This window comes from Triturus cristatus, chromosome 8, assembly GCF_964204655.1.
Source record: "Triturus cristatus chromosome 8, aTriCri1.1, whole genome shotgun sequence".
In the NCBI taxonomy this organism is placed as follows: Eukaryota; Metazoa; Chordata; class Amphibia; order Caudata; family Salamandridae; genus Triturus; species Triturus cristatus.
Window position 1 is genome coordinate 318,300,271 of NC_140591.1, and position 13,417 is coordinate 318,313,687.

Sequence of the window (13,417 nt, forward strand, 5' to 3'; positions counted from 1 at the left end):
GCGGCTCCTCTGCAATGGCGGAGGAGCGGCGCCTCACTGACTGGCTCAGAGCCAGTAAATGAAAAATAAAACAATGTTATCGTTTTATTTTTAATTTGTCGGCTCTGAGCCAGCTTGCGAAGGGAGGGGCGGGGCATTGTAAGGACGAGTGCTATGTGCACTCCTTAAGCGCGCACATGTGTTTGGCCGGCCATCCCCAGTCCGCCAAAACACACATGGTACTGAGGTTTCTCCAGCACGGCTGCATTGAGCAACTGGCTGGAGAAACTCCCCAGACTCTCTGTTCTGAGCAGGGCATCTTTCCAGCCCGCTCAGACCAATCCCCACGCTGTTCAGGGATTTCAGGGAGTACATGACGTGACCTCAGTGCTTGCTGGGACAAGGAAGGACTATGCCGAGTGCGACGTGGGATGCGGGAGGCAGCTCCAGGTAAGTTTTTCTAAATGTATTTTTTATTATAACCCCCCGTGCTTCCCCGCACTTCCTCCACCAGCCTGTGGTAAATAAAATCTTCTTTACCGGACTGAATTTCATACGGGATCTTAAAATAAAGTAAAATAGCTCAAAATAACAAGAGGCAGAATCCGTGGTATAAGAGTTTCTAAATGGGCTTTATTCCATTCAAAATGGCCGACTCGAGTCGCGGCCTTCAGGTTCCGTCACCACGAGGGTTCAGGAAGTGAAGTACAATACTTTATTGACAGACATGCATTTTTATAATAAGTACATTACAATGAAACGAATGTAGAAGGCGTAACATTTGATAAGAAAAGTGACATGACGGGTACGTAATCGAAACTAGGCGTAATAAGGAATAAAAGAAACATGATTGGTTAGGATTATCAGACATAGGTGGATCTATAAGATAATACTTGGCATAGATGCGCGCGCAGCAGCATGACGTGTAATTGACGTGCAACTAGGGGGTGAAGGGACTTGACATTTAGCTCTACATGTGGAGACGAGAAGTCTGAGGGGTCAAGTCAACCTAATCCCAAATCATATCTAACATCCTATGTTTAAAGAACTATGTTATCCACAAGGAAGGACTCTCGGACAGAATCTAGTCTATACTGACTGTGTGCGTGCACAAACGCCTAAGTGTCTATATGAGAAGCGAGAGGCAGAAAACTTTCCATGGCAGCAGGGCTATGAATCACTTGCAGGAGGACGGAAAGGCTGAGTCCTTTGCTTGTGAGCTAAAGGAAATGTTTACCTAAATCACTAGACAGGAATGCATCGGCTGAAGAGCAAAATAGATAATTCGAAGGTGAAATACAGCTTCTTGGCAGGCAGGCGAAAACTGGCCGAGGCAGGCACCGTTAGCTGCACAGGGAGTAGGACAAAGTTCATGGATACAGATGCGAGCTCAAGCTGAAGCTGTCAGAGACAGAGAGCAGGGAAAGGCTTTGAGGACAGAATCGGGCCTACTTGCCTGAACTGTAAAAATGGAGTAACTTAGCCATATAAAGTCGGTGGCCTTTCATGCTTAGGAATCGAATATCCAGCCCATTGATGGCGGATCTGACAGAGAACATGTCGACGGTAGACACACATATGTTTGTGTCTTCGAAACTGGAACTGGAGGGAACATACATGTACTTGTAACATGCATATAGAACCGTTGGGGTCCAAGATAGGGGACATAACTGATCAGGAAAATCCACATTTCCACATTCCCTCCTTGTCCCCTACTTGCCCTTTAAGAGATATCAATCTTCATCATTCCATCGATTTGCTCATGGAGCATCATTTCTTCTTCCTTCTTCTTCCGGTGTTTTGAACGAGAACTGTGATATGGAATGCATGATGTGGCACACAGACCACAAATCGCTGGTCCACATTGCAGGCATAAACAACAACTGAAGAGCATAAGAAGGCCAATACCTAGGAAGGATAGAACTCTCCATCCCCAGGCCGATATCACACTCCAAAACCACCCGGACCACGTCCAAGTGCCTGGATTCTCGTGTATCTGGCTTACAATCTTATGAAGGCGTGTTATAGCTTTATATACAGATGGCGAATTTTCTGGTATGAATATGCAGCAGCTGGATCCGATGACCCTGCAAGCTCCGCCCCTATCGGCCAGGATGACGTCAAGGACAAGACGATTCTGGAGAACAACAATTCTCATCACTGATTGTTCCTCTGTCAGATTGCCTAGGGCGGCTATAGTCTCGTTTACTACAGCTTCAAGAGTCTTGGTGAGTCTGCGTATCAGCTTACTATTTGATATTGTACCTATATAGGGAAAGATACCTTTATTGAAATCTACATACTTGTCCCATGCCGTCTCAGTATAATCGACAACTGGGAGATCTCTTCGCTCTCTATTGTGTACTAAATGAACATTTCGATAATAATCAGGGGGAGCTAGGAAAACAGGTGGCAAAAGGAATGCTATGTAACAGGTACCATCCCAATCTAGAGGCAGACGCATATATGCAGTCTGACCACATATAAAGTAAGAATGGCGAGAAGCTCTAAATGAAGATTTACCTTGATCACTATATTCTACTGTAGTAACGCATTGGCTATGGCCCATGTGTATGGAACCAACTTTTCTTACACATAATTCACCCTTAACTGGAAATACTGACATAGTGGGCAGAATTAGTTCAACTTCGGATTTGACATTCAAAATCATAAGATTAGGCGTAAAATTACCTAATTTATACACTTCATTTTCTAAATCAGTTCCTGTTCTACTGGGGTGACCCTCCTTATTAGGGTGACAGACTTTGAATAAAACTAGATTCAGATTTCCCCATATCCAATGTTGTTGATAAACTGCTGTGTCTGGGTCTATGGAATTTAATAAACTAAACCATGCTCCACAGGAGCCATTGTGTGTGAACGGATGTGGAAAGAAAGGCAGAACTCCTTTGTTATTCTGATAGGGAGGGAGTCGGCCACACACCCAACAATTGGTGGCATTACTAGTCTGATGGGAATGATGTAACATACTAATGAAGGTGTTGTTGCGCAGCGCAAGTCTATAGGACAACTCATGTGGGGGTAATTCACTAAAAGAATGTTCATCAGTTATATTGAAAGCACGTTTAGAAACAGGATAATACATATGCAACAATATACTTGCAGTAACTATTAAAAAACTCAAGAAAAACAAAATTAATAAAGTCACAATACAGTGGCTACGCAGTAATTTACAATAAGCATGTCGTTTCATTATGATTCTGGACTCTACATCATTCAGACCTAAGGGATACATGTCGGGACAGATTCAACCGCTTCACCTTGGAGAGGACTTAAACAATCAAATCGTCCGACAGTTTGGATCTGGACCTGAGTTTCTGCTTATAGAGTTCGGTGCTACTGGCTTCAGCCAAAGGTAGCTTTGAGTCAATGGGGGAAGACACACGGGGAGTACTGTTTGTGTCAGGAGGAAGTCCATGAAATTTCTTTATATGGCTGGAATGCACCCAGCCCTTTCTCCCTTCGATCTTCACAGCTGTTCTGGTCGTCAGCAGGACCAACTTAGGAAGCCTCCACCTTGGCTCCAGTTGGGTTTTCCGATCGAAATTCCTGACGAGAACATAATCGCCGGGAATTACGTCATGAGGTTTCACCTCGGTGTTGTCGGGAAAAGCTGCGACTACCTGTGAACGACAAGATTGTAGTGCAGACATCAAGGAAGCCAGGTAATCTGTCAGCATATTACAGTCAACATCAGTTATTTTACGGGGTATAGGCGTCCCCCACATATTCGGTGGTCTACCAAAGATCACCTCATAAGGGGATAGCCCTGTTCGAGAGTGTGCTACCATCCTCATGTAAAATAGCGCAACTGGTAAGGCTACTATCCAGTCCACACCTTTTTCCTGACATATTTTAGACAGTCTGATTTTTAAAAGTTGATTATGTCGTTCCACGAGACCTGCTGCCTCGGGGTGTCGGACACAGTGGAATTTCCACTGATATCCCAACAAAAGTGAGACATGTTTCATTAATTCGGATGAGAAAGGCTGGCCGTTATCTGAATATACAACACGTGGTAAACCGTACCGTGGGAAGAATTCTCGAACTAGCTGCTTGGCAGTAGTCGGGGCAGTGTAATCTGATACGGGATACGCCTCTGTCCAACGGGAGAGAGCGCAGACAACTACGAGAACATATTTGAATCCTCGACAACGTTCCATCTGAATATAATCCATCTGGAGGACTTCAAAAGGATGGTCAGGAGGCTGAAATCCACCCTGCTCTACGGGAACACTCTTTCCTGGATTAAACTGACAACATATCATACAGGTACGAACTTTTTGTTTAGCTGCTGCTCGTAAATGTTTGTTGAACCAAATGTGCTGAATGCTGTCTAGCATAGCCTTCTCTCCTAAATGTGCTGGACTGTGAACTGTAGCTATAATGGCTTGAACCATGGAATCAGGGAGAAACCATACAGATTTCTCCTTCGTCATCCATCCTTGATCTGTCTGGATCCCTCCTAGTTCAGTCCACTTCTTTATTTCTTCTGCTGTGGCATGTGTCTGTATGTCAATTACGTCAAGTGCGGGATCCTTAATTGTCATACACTGTGTTGGTGTCTGAACTATTGGCTTTGTCATGTCTAATGTGCGATTCTGAGCAGTCTGTTTAGCTGTTCTGTCAGCTAAATCATTGCCTTGAGAAATGGTATCAGTAACCTTCGTGTGTGCTTTACATTTCATAATCGATATAGCAGTGGGTAGATGTATTGCATCTAACAAAGCATGAATGAGGGGTCCGTGCTGAATGTGGGCACCATGGGAAGTTAAATAACCTCTCTCTCGCCACAGCACGCCGAAGTCGTGTACAACTCCGAATGCATAACGTGAGTCAGTGTATATATTAACTTTCTTATTTGTGGCTTGAATACAGGCTTGTGTTAGAGCAATAAGTTCTGCTGCTTGGGCTGACAAAGTATCTATACAATTTGTCTCAATAACTTCAGTGTCTGTTGTGACTGCATACGCGGCCACTAAATCTCCTGTACTTGTTCTCATGCACGATCCGTCTACATACAACGTCAGGTCTGGATCTAACAATGGAACGTCTGTCAAGTCTTGTCTAGGTTTCGTCTTTATTTCAATGATTTCAACACAATCATGAGCTAGTGGGTCTGTTCCAATTACAGGTAATAGTGTAGCAGGATTCAATGTATTACACCGTCGGATCTCTATGTGTGGTTGAAACAATGTCAGTTCATAACCGGTAAGTCTTGCTATGGTCAAGTGTTGTGTTTGTGTTCGGTTCACAAGAACCTCTACTGCATGTGGTACTTGTACTGTCAATGGGTGTCCTAATACTATGGCATCGCTTTGTCTGATTGCTAAAGCTGTCGCTGCCACTGATTTCAGGCATGCAGGCAAAGCCTGAGCTACGGGATCTAATGTACTGGAAAAATAAGCACATGGCTTGCGTGATCCTGCTTGATCCTGAGTGAGTACTGACAAGGCAGTACCTTCGCGTTCTGTAACAAAGAGTGTAAAATGTTTGCTATAACATGGTGTTTCTAAAACAGGTGCTTGACATAAAGCTTCCTTTAGGTTTTCAAAAGCTTGTGTATGTTCCTGAGTCCAAGGGAGAACAGTCGATGTGGCTGCCTCCTGTGTGGTTAACTGAATGAGTGGTTTTGCTAGAAATGCGTACTGAGGGATCCACTGCCTACAATATGAAGTGAGGCCTATGAAAGCCCGCACCTCCTTTTGTGTCTGGGGTATTGACATGTTAGCAATTAACTGGATGCGATCTGGTGTAAGCTGCCTTCCCTCCTTGGACAGCGAGTGACCAAGATAAATAACTCGCTGGACACAGAATTGCAGCTTAGAAGGAGACACCTTGTGCCCCTTGTCGGCTAGAAAATGTAAAACTGTCAGAGAAGCTTTTTCACATTCTGGCTCGCTTCTCGCGGTGATCAGCAGATCATCGACATATTGAAGCAGTGCTGTATTGACTGGCATGTGGATACTGTCAAGTTCTCGTTTCAGTGCTTGACTGTAGATGCTGGGGCTTTCTGTGAATCCTTGGGGAGCGCGTGAGAATTTAAAGCTGCGCCCATTTAAACTGAATCCGAACAAATATTGGCTTTCCGGATCTATTGGGACGCTGAAAAAGGCATTCTTGAGATCAATTACAGTAAAGAATGTTGCTTCGGAATCAATTGCTGTCAACAATGATGATATATCAGGGACCACAGGGAATTGTGGTACAATGCACTTGTTTAGTTCACGCAAATCAATAACCAATCGGTACACTGGTGGGGCAGTAGGATCAGTTCGTTTAAGAATCGGAATTATCGGTGAATTACATACATTGGAGTCTGTTTCTACAACTACTCCCTGGGCAATCAGCTCATCAATGATTTTCAGCAAAGCCACTACAGCATCATGCGGTAACTTGTATTGTCGCATTCGTGGTAGTACCACTCCTGCTTTCAGTGTGACTCGATAGGGTGTAATGTTCATGCAGCCAACATCCGCAGGGCCTTGTGCCCATAGATGTACTGGTAAAGTCTGTAGTCGGGGATCCATGTCTCTAGACACATAGTGACCTTTAAAATCACGTAAAAACAACCTTACTCCTTCCGGAGAACAACATATTATGGCTCCTAGTGCTTTCAGAGTTTTAATTCCTAACAGATTTTCTGGGCATGATTTAGTAAGCAATAAATCTGTAGTTCGTGTCAAAGGTCCTATCGTAAGTGGTAGAGGCTGTGATACTTCATTAACAATAGGTTTTCCTGAAAAACCAAGGGAAACATTTTGAGAGCCTGAGAGGGGTGCCCCTGGAACTTCACTACGTTTTATAGTTGTTCGACTTGCCCCTGTATCGAGTAAGAATTTTCTATCCTGACCTAATAATTCACTATGTACATAAGGTCCTTCTTGATCTACAGGAATCTCGATAAGCGGTAAGTCAACTTCCCTCTCTAGGCTGGTTCATGCGTAACGCTGATACTCAGGGTATTCATACTGTGCAGTCTGATACATTTGTCGTGTCGTGGTTTGTGTGGCAGTAGCAGGCAACGGTGGTGCAGCTGGCACAAACTGTATGGGTTGCTGTGAGGCTGGCATGGACTGTTGCTGAACTGGCATGGACTGTCCATGCTGCATAGTTCCTTGTTCATTCTGATCTTGTCTAACTAATCGTGGTCTCTCCTTTGCAATACCTGTAGCTATATTACGTTTCAGGACTGGACAATCGTGTACATAATGGCCCAGTTGTTTACAGTAATTGCAGGTTCCTTTTACAGGAACTGCAGAATCACCAGAATGTGTCACACCCTTTTTGTGACCATCTGCTGGTACTGTCTGAGAAACTAGCATTTTCATTTTTGTATCCTTCATGCGTCTATGCTCGTGTTCTTGTTCATCCCTAATTCTATTGTGATGATACTGTAACATTTGTAGCATTTGCGACGGAGTGTTACTTTGCCAGGTACTCTCGAATTTCAATATTCTATTCTTTACTGGAGGCAATGCATTTTCCACTAATTTTGTCACAAATAAATGTGGATATGAGTCACTACTTGCTTTTATACCACTATTTATACCAAAACATTTTTCAAATCGAGCATAATAATCGCTTGTGTCTTCATCTTGCTTTTGTTTGCAGGCTGTGATTGCACCCCAATCTTCCTTTTTTGTAGTTAATAAACGTGGCAGTACCTGTACTAGTAAACCTGGTAACAGTTTAACTTTATCCCCGAGCCCTGAACCTGCAGTTCGGCCCCTTTCTTCCTCTGCTAATGCTGTCCAGTCTATCTTTTGGTCACCCACTTCCCACTCTTTTTCTTTCAGTTTTTCATAAATGCCAGCAGGCAAAAGCACCTTTAATATCGTCATAATATCAGGAAAGGTGTACTCTCCCATCAGTAACATGTCTTTAATTTCTCGGTGGAAACCCGCTGGGTCTTTGTCATGACTAGGTACTACTTTTTTCATTTCTAATAATTCCATTTTTGATATGGGTGTGTAAACAAATACACGGTGAAACTCATTGTCTTCGCCTTTTATTGGGTGCACTTCTCGTAGGGGATTTTGTCTATCCATATAGTACGGCGCTCTTTCTCTGCGGGGCAGCGAGAGAGGATCCGGACTTACAAAAAGGACATACTGCTTACGTGACACTAATATCTCTTTAATTAGCTTGTTACTAGAACCTCTCCATCTGTTCGTGAGTAGTTCCGTTAATATATCAGGTAAAGGACCAGGGTCAGCATGTTGGCTCTTGTATAATATGAGGAGTTGCTGAATCATATATATTCCAGCTAAACGTTGTTCATCTGTACTGAGATTAAAAAACGTGTGTGCTACGGTCTCATCACCGTATTTTTCAGGACTGTCAATCCAGTGAACGGCTGATCTGGCTAATTCTTGCTCATCCATGGAATCGAGGAGGTGGTAACCTCTTCGTTCTCGTAGTATTTTATCTGCGGCTTGAAACAAATGTTCAGGAGACTTCAGATTCATTACAGGCGTCGGATACGTTCTGCTATTATTTGGGCATACTGAGTGTATGGGATCAGAAAAACATCTAGCATTATCACAGGATCCTCCTCTGCCTACATAGGCTATGGTCTCTGACTGTCTTGCGGAATTCCCTGATTCGGACACTTCATCTTGCTCAAACTCGTCTGTTCCCAATCTTTCTTCATGAATACGCTCTATTTCTTTACGGATTTTTCGGCACATGGCTATTATACAATTTTGCTTATCGTGTCTCCCTTCTGATATATTCTGACTCCATCTTGTAAGAATAAGCATTGCATTCGGGTCTACCCCCGGGCGGTCTTGATTTCTGATCACACAGTTTATGAGGAAACGTAACAGTTCCCCCTGTATCTCTACTTTCTGGAATTCCATAGCTCTGTTAATACATCCTGGATCTCGTCCTGTTTGAACAAAATGATATATGTTATCTAGATGCGTAGTCATTCCTGGTAACCTTGCTAAATACTCTGCGGCTCGCCTGATACGTAATGATGCCAGGACCATTTCGTCCTCTTTACCAACCACTGGGTCATATCTACAATTTACAAGGAGTTCCTTAAGCGTACGTTCACTTACGAATTTAGGTGTACGTGAATGCGCTGACTCTTGAAAAACAAGTTTATTTATCCTGGGTGGTGTAAAGGTACTGCTAGCACCTCCCGTGGCCCCATCTGGGGCGTCGGGTGTGAATGGATTCGTTGAACGTGACACAGCAACTATGGGTGTCGATACCCCTGTAGGATCGACTGCGGAGACAGATGCGGAAACAGATGTGCTTGCCGAAGCTTGTATCGGGACTTGCTGTTGCACGGGGACAGATACCTGATCCTGACGTTGAACCCCTCCGCCAGACGGTCTATGTGGTGTGGCGTTAGCATACTCGGGAGCTGCGTCGTCTAGATATGAGGAAAGAAAAACATCTTCTGCGGTTCTGGGATGCCCTTTTGGATGTACCTTAATTGGAAATAATGGGGGTGGCAAGTCTTTTGGCATCTCTGGAGCAGCCTTAGGTAGTCCTTCGGCTAGAAGGGGATACATACCATTCATAAGAGCATTTCTTTGTCTATTTACTTGTTCTGATTTCACTCGGATACCTTCCTTAATTAATAGATTTTCTTGAACTTTATTTGAACTTTCTTTACTCCTCTCTTCTTGCCTACGTGCTTTTTCTGTTCGTCTATGAGATTCCTTACGCCATAACTCAACAGCGTCTTTCTGTGATTGTCTGACCTTTCTTTTCCATAACTCTTCCTCCACTTTCATGATGCATTCTGCATCCCAGGTTCCCGCTACGGGCCACCTTTGACTTTCCGGCAATCCCTTGGTATAATCTACCCATAGATCAAGAAACAATATGGCATCTAAGCCATGCTTATGGTACATAAAATGCCCTGGAGTGTCCCTAGGAGGAATAGGAACTGCTTCTTCAAGCACCCCTTTTCTGGTAGTAATCTGTCTTAACTTCGAGAAGAGCGGCATATTGACAACTGATCTGATACTTACTCTTGAACTCACTTAATACGAAAAACACAATAATGAACAGTGAACAATGAACACTCATTCATACCACAATATTTGAACACTTTAAACATTAAACATTAAACATTTTAACAACGACCGACAATGATGACAGTCTGCCTAACTAATCACCACGCTGAATTCTTGACAATAACTGAATACTTCGGAATACTTGATATACTGCTAAACAGTACATATACACTGCTAAACAGTGCAGACCGGATTTGTGTACCCAAATCCGTCTTGACCGGCACAACCTATGTGCGCGTCAACACGCCTCCCCGGCGGTGGTACTCACCGAGTAGCTCCTTGAAACGAAAGGCCTCAGAGAATGGACAGGACTCGATGACTGCGGACAGCGGACCCTCTGGACATCGGGATTTCGAGAAACCTGGTGGGCCTCTGTATACCTCGGATCTTGCTCTCTCAGCTAGGCTCTGGTCGGGACACTTCGCACTTCTCACCGCCTCGTCTGGGTTGATCGCAGCCTCAGTCGCCCCCGCTTGACCGGAGGGAGCTTACAGGAAATCCTGCTGGTACGCGTTTATGGTCCGTCCAGCTGTGGCAGGAGACCGGGCCTGCAACGCACCGCCGGCGCGTGAGACGAGAAAGTGTCCCTGTTCGGGCGCCATTATGTGGTAAATAAAATCTTCTTTACCGGACTGAATTTCATACGGGATCTTAAAATAAAGTAAAATAGCTCAAAATAACAAGAGGCAGAATCCGTGGTATAAGAGTTTCTAAATGGGCTTTATTCCATTCAAAATGGCCGACTCGAGTCGCGGCCTTCAGGTTCCGTCACCACGAGGGTTCAGGAAGTGAAGTACAATACTTTATTGACAGACATGCATTTTTATAATAAGTACATTACAATGAAACGAATGTAGAAGGCGTAACATTTGATAAGAAAAGTGACATGACGGGTACGTAATCGAAACTAGGCGTAATAAGGAATAAAAGAAACATGATTGGTTAGGATTATCAGACATAGGTGGATCTATAAGATAATACTTGGCATAGATGCGCGCGCAGCAGCATGACGTGTAATTGACGTGCAACTAGGGGGTGAAGGGACTTGACATTTAGCTCTACATGTGGAGACGAGAAGTCTGAGGGGTCAAGTCAACCTAATCCCAAATCATATCTAACATCCTATGTTTAAAGAACTATGTTATCCACAAGGAAGGACTCTCGGACAGAATCTAGTCTATACTGACTGTGTGCGTGCACAAACGCCTAAGTGTCTATATGAGAAGCGAGAGGCAGAAAACTTTCCATGGCAGCAGGGCTATGAATCACTTGCAGGAGGACGGAAAGGCTGAGTCCTTTGCTTGTGAGCTAAAGGAAATGTTTACCTAAATCACTAGACAGGAATGCATCGGCTGAAGAGCAAAATAGATAATTCGAAGGTGAAATACAGCTTCTTGGCAGGCAGGCGAAAACTGGCCGAGGCAGGCACCGTTAGCTGCACAGGGAGTAGGACAAAGTTCATGGATACAGATGCGAGCTCAAGCTGAAGCTGTCAGAGACAGAGAGCAGGGAAAGGCTTTGAGGACAGAATCGGGCCTACTTGCCTGAACTGTAAAAATGGAGTAACTTAGCCATATAAAGTCGGTGGCCTTTCATGCTTAGGAATCGAATATCCAGCCCATTGATGGCGGATCTGACAGAGAACATGTCGACGGTAGACACACATATGTTTGTGTCTTCGAAACTGGAACTGGAGGGAACATACATGTACTTGTAACATGCATATAGAACCGTTGGGGTCCAAGATAGGGGACATAACTGATCAGGAAAATCCACATTTCCACAAGCCCACCACCTCTTTATTGCGGCGGGCGCGACTGGCAAAGCCAATAAATAGATCTGGCTTTACTGTCCCAACACCTAAAGACAGGCATTCCCAAATGCAATTTACAGGTGTTACTGAAGAGAATTGCACCAAGCTTAGCATAACACGAGAATTAACATTACAATAATGTATTGGGTGGGCTTTGAAGACTTAAAACGTCAGCGAAGTCTGAACTGTTAGTTCACAGATGGTCTGCAACCCTGGGTTTGCGGACCATCCTCTGACTCATATTAGAAAAAATACAGAAGTCTGATTGGATGCGGCAGCATTCCTCCCATTGGTCTGTGAACCCAACACTGAGTCCATGGACCCAAAGCTCCTGATTGGTTGTTGCACAAGAGAAAAATCTCTTGCAGCCACCATTATAGGACCCCAGATTCGGCCCCCGTATCCTTGAAAAATATATGAAAGAGCCATAAAGGATCGGGGGGAGCATTCCTTGACCCCCGGCAAGGTGAGTGGGTGCCTAAGCGACTCCCCCCCAAGATTCAATGAAATAAAAAAACATTTTGTTTCAGAGCTTGTGGACCACAAAATACTTTTTGCAGACCTCCAGTGCAATCCCGAGATCTACAAACCTCAAGGCAAGGGCTCTTGGACGTTTGTGGGGCCACCTCTGTAGAATCCCCGTAAACAGATAAGACACGGACACGGGGTTATCATTCCTTAGCTCTTTTATTTCCCTCCTTCTTCGTCCAGGGCTAACGGCTAACTGCCGTCCCTAGCCCTCTGCTCCTCCCTTTCCCCCCGCCCTGGTCGTCCCCACTCAGGCCGGTCCTAGTGCCTGACCTGTTTGGTCAGGGTGCAACATTACATCTCCCCCCTCTGTAAATAAAAACAAAATATGAACAGCACAGCAACTGTCTCCCCTTTTTTTTTTTTTTTTACAGTTCCTCAATAAGGCGAGACGGTTTTGTGATGACCCGTCTGGGGCGTGACTGGAGTTCAGCATTGTCACGCTCGTTCTCGTCGGCCATTTCCATCAATGCCTGACTGTGTTGGGGCAGTGTCTCTGGTTCTCTCTTCTCTATTTTCAGTTCAGTCAGTAGTTCCTTCATGTTGGGTCCGCCCTTTTTAAAGTACGTCACATTCCTGGTGAGTCTTCTTCCGTCAGTCTCTGCAGTGATCATAGTTCCTTTTTGTTGTATCACCTTCAGCGGAACCTCATGGTACTTGCTATCAGTCTTCCGGGGCTGCTCTTGTCGCGCAAGCACCCAGTCTCCTTCTTGTATTTGAGGGGGCGTAGCACGTCGCCGTTCATCAGCATAGTCCTTCATCTTTTCTTTCTTTATCTTGTCTCTGGCTGCCAGCTCCTCATGGTCAGAGTCGGGATATTGTTCGTTCGCTGCCATAGTCTTCCTTGGTAGTCTGGTGCGCACTGGGCGTCCCAGCATGAGAGTGGCAGGACATTTGCCTGTGGTGGAATGCGGCGTGTTTCGGTATGCTCGTAGTACCTCGTTGAGTGCCATTTGAATGCTCTTTCCGGTGAGTTCTGCTTGCTGAATGGCTTTCTTGATTGTGGACATGAAGCGTTCGACATTCCGTTGGCCTG